Source organism: Macaca fascicularis, chromosome 8 (assembly GCF_037993035.2).
Source record: "Macaca fascicularis isolate 582-1 chromosome 8, T2T-MFA8v1.1".
Classification (NCBI taxonomy): Eukaryota; Metazoa; Chordata; class Mammalia; order Primates; family Cercopithecidae; genus Macaca; species Macaca fascicularis.
Genome location: NC_088382.1, coordinates 118482044 through 118488934, shown reverse-complemented (window position 1 = coordinate 118488934; position 6891 = coordinate 118482044). Strand labels below are relative to the sequence as shown.

General features: G+C 39.1%; 1 pseudogene; it reads right to left on the bottom strand.

Moving 5' to 3' along the window:
• Positions 1-1232: 1232 nt before the first annotated feature.
• On the bottom strand, positions 1233-1954 carry LOC102127335 (small ribosomal subunit protein eS8 pseudogene; annotated as a pseudogene).
• Between the last annotated feature and the right edge of the window lie 4937 nt (positions 1955-6891).

Here is a 6891-nt window from a genome sequence, read left to right as displayed (position 1 = left end):
TGAAAATACAAAAATTAGCCAGGCGTGGTCATGGGTGTCCGTAATTCCAGCTACTAGGAAGGCTGAGGCAGGAGACTCGCTTGAGCCTGGGAGGAGGAGGTTGCGGTGAGCCGAGATCACGCCACTGTACTCCAGACTGGGAGACAGAGTGAGACCCTGTCTCAAAAACCAAAATAATAAAAATAATAAAATAAAATACAACAAAAATGAAGGTTAGAAAAGTGAAGTAAATTGCTGAAGATCACACAACTATTAATTTGCAAAGACAGAGTTAAACCTTTGGTTTGCCTATCTCTAAAGCCTTAGCTTTTAATTATTATGCCATATTTTGCAAGACAGATTCTTAATCTTATTATTAATGTTTGTTATTATCTGATTATAAACTTGGAATACAAAAAATATATTTTTTAAAAGTCTGTAGTATCAGGCGGGGCGTGGTTGCTCACGCCTGTAATCCCAGCACTTTGGGAGGCCAAAGCGGGCGGATCACCTGAGGTCAGGAGTTCGAGACCAGTCTGACCTACATGGAGAAACTTTGACTCTACTACAAATATAAAATTAGCCGGGTGTGGTGGTGCATGACTGTAATCCCAGCTACTTGGGAGGCTGAGTCAGGAGAATCGCTTGAACCCGGGAGGCAGAGATTGCGTTGAGCCAAGATTGCAACGCTGCACTCCAGCCTGGGCAACAAGAGCAAAACTCCATCTCAAAAAAAAAAGTTTGTAGGATTAGCACAAATAAATAACTTTGGTAGTATTTGGGAGGTATTTCCTCAATTATTTTTCTAACATATAAATGCATGTATTTAAGTGATTGAGATCATACAATATATTATATTCCTTTAGCCTGAGAGAAACAACATATATAATGTGATAAATAGTTGAAACTAAATTTCCAAATAGTCTTGGGATGTTGTCTTTATAGCAACTTTGTCTTATTTCATAAGTGCCAAATATTTTTTCCTTAAAGGCCTCAGAAAATTGGTCCTATAAAAGAAACAACTTATAATACGTGGCCAACTTTTATACAGAATATTCAAATCATGTTCACCTCCTTTGGTAGTGATCTTTAATAAAACTTTAAGTTTCTAGGATCTAGTTGGAGAATGGAGGTCATGGTTTGCTTGACTTTGTGTTTGAGACAGGCTTTGTGTACTTCAAAAAGATCTGTGAAATGGAAATGCATTTTGCAAAATGAAAAGTCCTCCATGGATACTATAAGTAATGTTGAAATTCTTTTTTTTTTTTTTTTTTTTGAACAGAACAATAAATACCTTTGTTACACGGGTGAAGACAAAACGAGGATTTATTTGCCTTTCCGGGCTTTGATTTTTCCTAAGATAGAACTCCAACTCTTTGCCCTCTAGTACATAACCATCTGCTCGGCCACCCTGTCCCGGCCTGGAAGCAATGCACTCAAGAAGCTTGCCCTGCTGGAACTCCTCCAGGAGACTGCTGATTTTGGCATTCTTTTTCCTTTCATCATATTTCTTCTGAATTTTTTTAGATCATTTTTTGTTTAAAATCTCTTTTTCCTCAGGAGTCAGCTTGGCTCCCTTCTTGCGGCCCAGGGGCAGCGCGTAATGGGACTCGTACCACTGTCGGTACGGTGTGCTGTCGATAAGCACCATGCAATTCTTCACCAGAGTCTTGGTACGGACCAGCTCATTATTAGACGCATTGTAGACAACATCGATGATCCTTGTTTTACGAGTACAACACTCTGAGCCCCGGGAGAAATTCCCTACATCCAGCCTCAGGGCACGGTATTTCTTGTTACCTCCCCGCACACAGACTGTGTGGATGCGGTGGGGGCCAATCTTGGTGTTGGCAGCCGGGCGCCCCAACTCATACTTCCACTTCTTGTGGTAGGGCTTTCTCTTGCCCCCGGTTTTGCGGCGCTTGTGCCAGTTGTCCCTAGAAATGCCCATCGCTCGGCGCTGGCTGGAAAGAGCAATGTTGAAATTCTTGATCAATGGCATGTGTTGCTCAAAATCTCTCAGAGGAGATTTTGAATGGAACAAATTGTAAGATACTCTCTTTACAGTGTTACTTAGGATCAAAAAAAATGGTAACAATGTGAAGATTTTTTTTTTCTGGAACAAGAAGTACTTCTCAAATGGAATCCAACTCTAGACATTTATCAAGATGACTGCTCCTCCCACGTGTAATAAAGAATCCCTAAGCACTCATCATGATGAGCAGTATTTATAGTCATGTTTACATTTTATTGTGAGTTATAGGAAAAAATATTCTTTTGGTCTGTAATGGTTTGTCGCTCAGTTTGGCACTTAGCTCTGGTCTGTATTTACAGATAAAATTTTGAGATAGGAAAATTAATTTGTTGTTACATAATGTCAATTCTATTCTTTTCCAAATCTCCCTAGTTTTTCAATGATTCAATCTTGGAAAATTTTACATCAAGATTGTGTTTATTATTTGTGTTAATGTTCTCATTTTACAAGTACTAAATTAAGAATTTTTTAAAAACAAAAATAAAGAGACTTTTTGACTTCAGACATAGCTCCTTGTTTTGTCACTGAAGGAGGCAATCAGACTGACCTGGGTCCCAATTGTAACTTAGCTTTTTTATTTGCTTGAGCCTCAGGTTCCTATTTACATGTTGGAGACAACTACTTCTTAGTGGTACTTTGAGGATTCAATAAGGTAACAGGAAAAGACTTAGCCAGTGGGCTGGCACATAATACATGAAAACACAAGGAACGTTATTTGGGCTGGAGGGTAGTGGGGAATGGAGGGATGTTGGTCACGTAGACAGGAGGATAAGTATTTGAGATCTACTACATGGCATGGTGACTGTAGTTAATAATAATGTATTGTATGCTGAAAAATTGCCAAGGGAGTACATTTTAAATGCAGTCACCACAAAAAAATGATAAGTATGTAAGGTGATGTCTATGTCACTTAGTTTGATTTAATTATCCCAAAATGTGTACATGTATAAAAACACCTTGTACCCTATAAATATATGCAATTATTTTCATTCAAAAAATTTGAAAACCAAAGTTGTTTTTATTATCTTTCTGAAAAGTGCAAAATGAAAGAAAAAGAAAAGAAATACAAAAACTAAGGCCTACAAGCTTAGAGAAGCTGCATATTCAGAATGAATTAATCCTATAATATATACATAGAATTCTCAAAGCATAATGTGTGTTGAGACACACTCAAAGAACTCCTGCTAAAGTGTTGCTATGATCAGAGACAGGAAAAATAATGAGACTCTTTGGCTGTCTACAGGAAGGATTGTGAGATAGGACTCATAACTCAGATGAACTAGAGGAAGTAAAGCCTTTGGGAGATAGGCCAGGTATCAACCCCAATCAGCAGCCTCATCCACTAAGTGTCAGGTTCTATGCCAACTCTATGGACATAAGTGCAAGTTAAATAAGCCCTGCCTTCAGGGAAGCACAATTAACCACAAGGGTTATTTGTGCACAAGCTACTCTGCTATAAAGAGGGTTGCTTACTAACACAGCCAGGGAGGACTGGGGAAGGATTCCAGCTGCCTGAGCTGAGCCAAGAAGGGAAAATTGGAGTTAGCAAGGCAAGGACGGTCATTCCAGGCAGTGGAAACAGAATGAGCAAAGGCAAGAGAAAAGGTAGTGTTTCGGGTAACTAAAATTATGCTATGTGTTTGGAGCTTAAAGATCATGTGAAAAGTGGGCAGAGGTGGAGCCAGGGTGGAAACAGGGTCATGAAGGGTTCTCTCTGCCAGGCTGTGGTTCTAGCCACACATAAATGCTTGCAGTTCCTGAATGTAGCACTATCTTAGTTTGGGCTGCTATAACCAAATGCCATAGACTGGGTGGCTTAAACAACAAATATTTATTTCTCACAATTCTGCAGGCTGGAATTTTGACATCATGGTGGTAGCATGGTCAGGTTGTCAGTGAGGGTCCTCCTGTTGGTTCACAGATGGTTGCCTGTATTCTAACATGGGCTAGGGAGAGAAAGCATGCTGTCTCGTGTGTCTTTTATTATAAGAACACTAATCCCATCATGGAGGTTCCACCCTTATGCTCTAATTAACTCACAAAAATCCCATCTTTACACACCATCACATTGGAGATTTGGTTTCTACATATGAATTTTGAAGGGACATAAACATTTAGTCCATAGCCACCAATCTCCCTGTTAACTCTAAAACTGGCCTTTTTCTCATTACTGTAATACGTCTGGCCCATTCCTTCTTCAAGGTCTTTGCACATGTTGTTCCCTCTGCTTAGCCCCTCTTCTCCAATATTTTGTTGTGATGGCTCCTTACAACTCAGGTCTCAAGGCAAATGTAACCTTCTGAAGAAAAGCCTTTATTGACCCTGTCTCTCAGTAGTTTTCCCCTAACAACTTATCATAATTTGAATTTGTATCATACACTTTCTTGTTTGTGTTTGAATTAATCTCCTTCCCCCCAGTAGAAAGAAAGCTGCATGAAAGTGGGGCCTTTTCTGTGTTGTTCACGCCTGTAATTCTGTGCCCAGAACAGAGCATGACACACATTGATACCCAATCAATAAATCACAGACTTTTCCTTCTGTTGGAAAGTCCCATCATTTCTGCAAGCCAATTCCAACCTTCAAGAGGTGTCTAGGAATCTCCTTTACATTCATCTCTCCTACTTCCTCATTGCTCCCAGAATGAGGTAATATTTTCTCTTTTCTTTTTTTTTTTTTTTGACAGAGTTTCACTCTTGTTGCCCAGGATGGAGTGCAGTGGCACAATCTCAGCTCACTGCAACCTCCACCCCCTGGGTTCAAGCGGTTCTCTTGCCTCAGCCTCCTGAGTAGCTGGGATTGCAGGCATGAACCACCCGCCTGGCTAGTTTTGTATTTTTAGTAGAGACAGGGTTTCTCCATGTTGGTCAGGCTAGTCTTGAACTCCCGACCTCAGGTGATCCACCCACCTCAGCCTCCCAAAGTGCTCAGGTTACAGGTGTGAGCCACTGCGCCCGACCGAGGTGATTTTTTAAAAATGTCCTCTGAGAGAGTACCTTGTACACATTTCTATTTCAGCCTTATTATACTGTACTTTATACTGCACTATATATATATTATATATATTATACACCATATATAATACACCATATATATACACACACACACCATATATATACACACACACATATACACACACACACATATATATACACACACACACATATATATATATATAAAACATACTGCACTATTATACTATGTCTGTCTCTCTTCTATTTTATTTTGAACTCCCTGGAAGCAACAGCTGTGTCAACTAGTCCTTTTATTACCAAATACCCATCATAGGGTCTGATAACAGTAGATGCTCAGAGAGTTGTTGAGTGTTGGTGAATAAATGAAGGAGGATTGAAGAGGATTGAGACTAGAGGTAGAGAGGGCAGATAGGAGTCTCTGACATCCACTGCTAGGAATCTCACCTTTGAAAGTATACTCACACATCCACAAGGATGACAGTGGGGCATAATAAAAACAGGAAACAAGCTACATTCTCATCAAAAGGGAAGGTTAAATCATATAATCTACATCTTTATAATGGAATACTAAGTAGCCATTAAAAATATCACATATATACACATACTTAAATAGAAATCTCTCCAAATCTTTTATTAAGTGAAAAGGATTAAGTGAGAGACTATGATGTAAAGCATGCAATATGGTTTAACTCTGTGTCCCCACCCAAATCTCATCTTATAGCTCCCATAATTCCCACATGTTGTGGCAGGGACCAGCTGGGAGATTATTGAATCATGGGGTCAGGTCTTTCCCGTGCTGTACTTGTGATAGTGAACGAGATATGATGGTTTTAAAAACAGGAGTTTAACTGCATGAGCTTTCTCTTTGCCTGCTGCCATCCATGAAAGATGTGACTTGCTCCGCTTTGCCTTCCACCATGATTGTGAGGTCTCCCCAGCCAAGTGGAACTGTAAGTCCAATAAATCGCTTTCTTTTATAAATTGCCCAGTCTTGGGTATGTCTTTATCAGCAGTATGAAAACAAACTAATACAGCATGTTCCCATATGTGTAAAGAAATACTCAAACCTTATGTCTTATCATCCATATATACATGTATGCAGATATAAAGGAATAAGAACTAAAGGGATATACACCGAATGCTTAACAGTGGATATATATGTGGAAGGAGAGAATTAGGATGTGCTATGGAAAGAGAAAATTCACCATTTGTACTTTTATGTTATTTGGATTTTTTACAAGGAGAAAGTATTTGTTTATTAATTATGTAATTAAACATTATTTTAGTAGTCTATGTCACTAATATGGGCAGGAAGTTATTGGGATCTGATCAATGACCATTGCAAAAAGAATTTTGAGATTTGTAGGACTTAGTGAAAAATTGTAGAAAATGAGGGAGAAGGAAAAGTCTAGGGTGACCAAGATTTTAACCTTAGATACTTCAGTGGATGGTGATATTTACTGTGTCAGACAACAAGGCAGAAAAGACAAGATTTAGATGGGAAGAAGATATGTTTAGTTTAGGTATGTTGAGTTTGAGGTGTTTATGGAATTTCCAAATGGACACATTTACTAGTTGGTTGTACATATGGGTCTGGAGTACTGGATAGAGACTGAGAATTAAAAATGAAGATTTGGGACAATTAACACAGATTAGATATTGAAGTTGGAGAGCAGGTGTTTGTCTATCAGCAGGCATAAAGCAGGGAGGTCAATAAGGCCCTCGAATTGATATGTAAAATTTGTGAATACGCCCCCTACCCCCAGTCCTCACACTTCTCTAAAAGAGTTCATCATTTCAACAGATTTTTGAAAGAGGCTAATGATTCAAAAAGATTGAGAGGAATATGGTAGAGAATGGAAAATGGTTGATGATAAACCTTGAGGACGATCAATGAAGGAAACT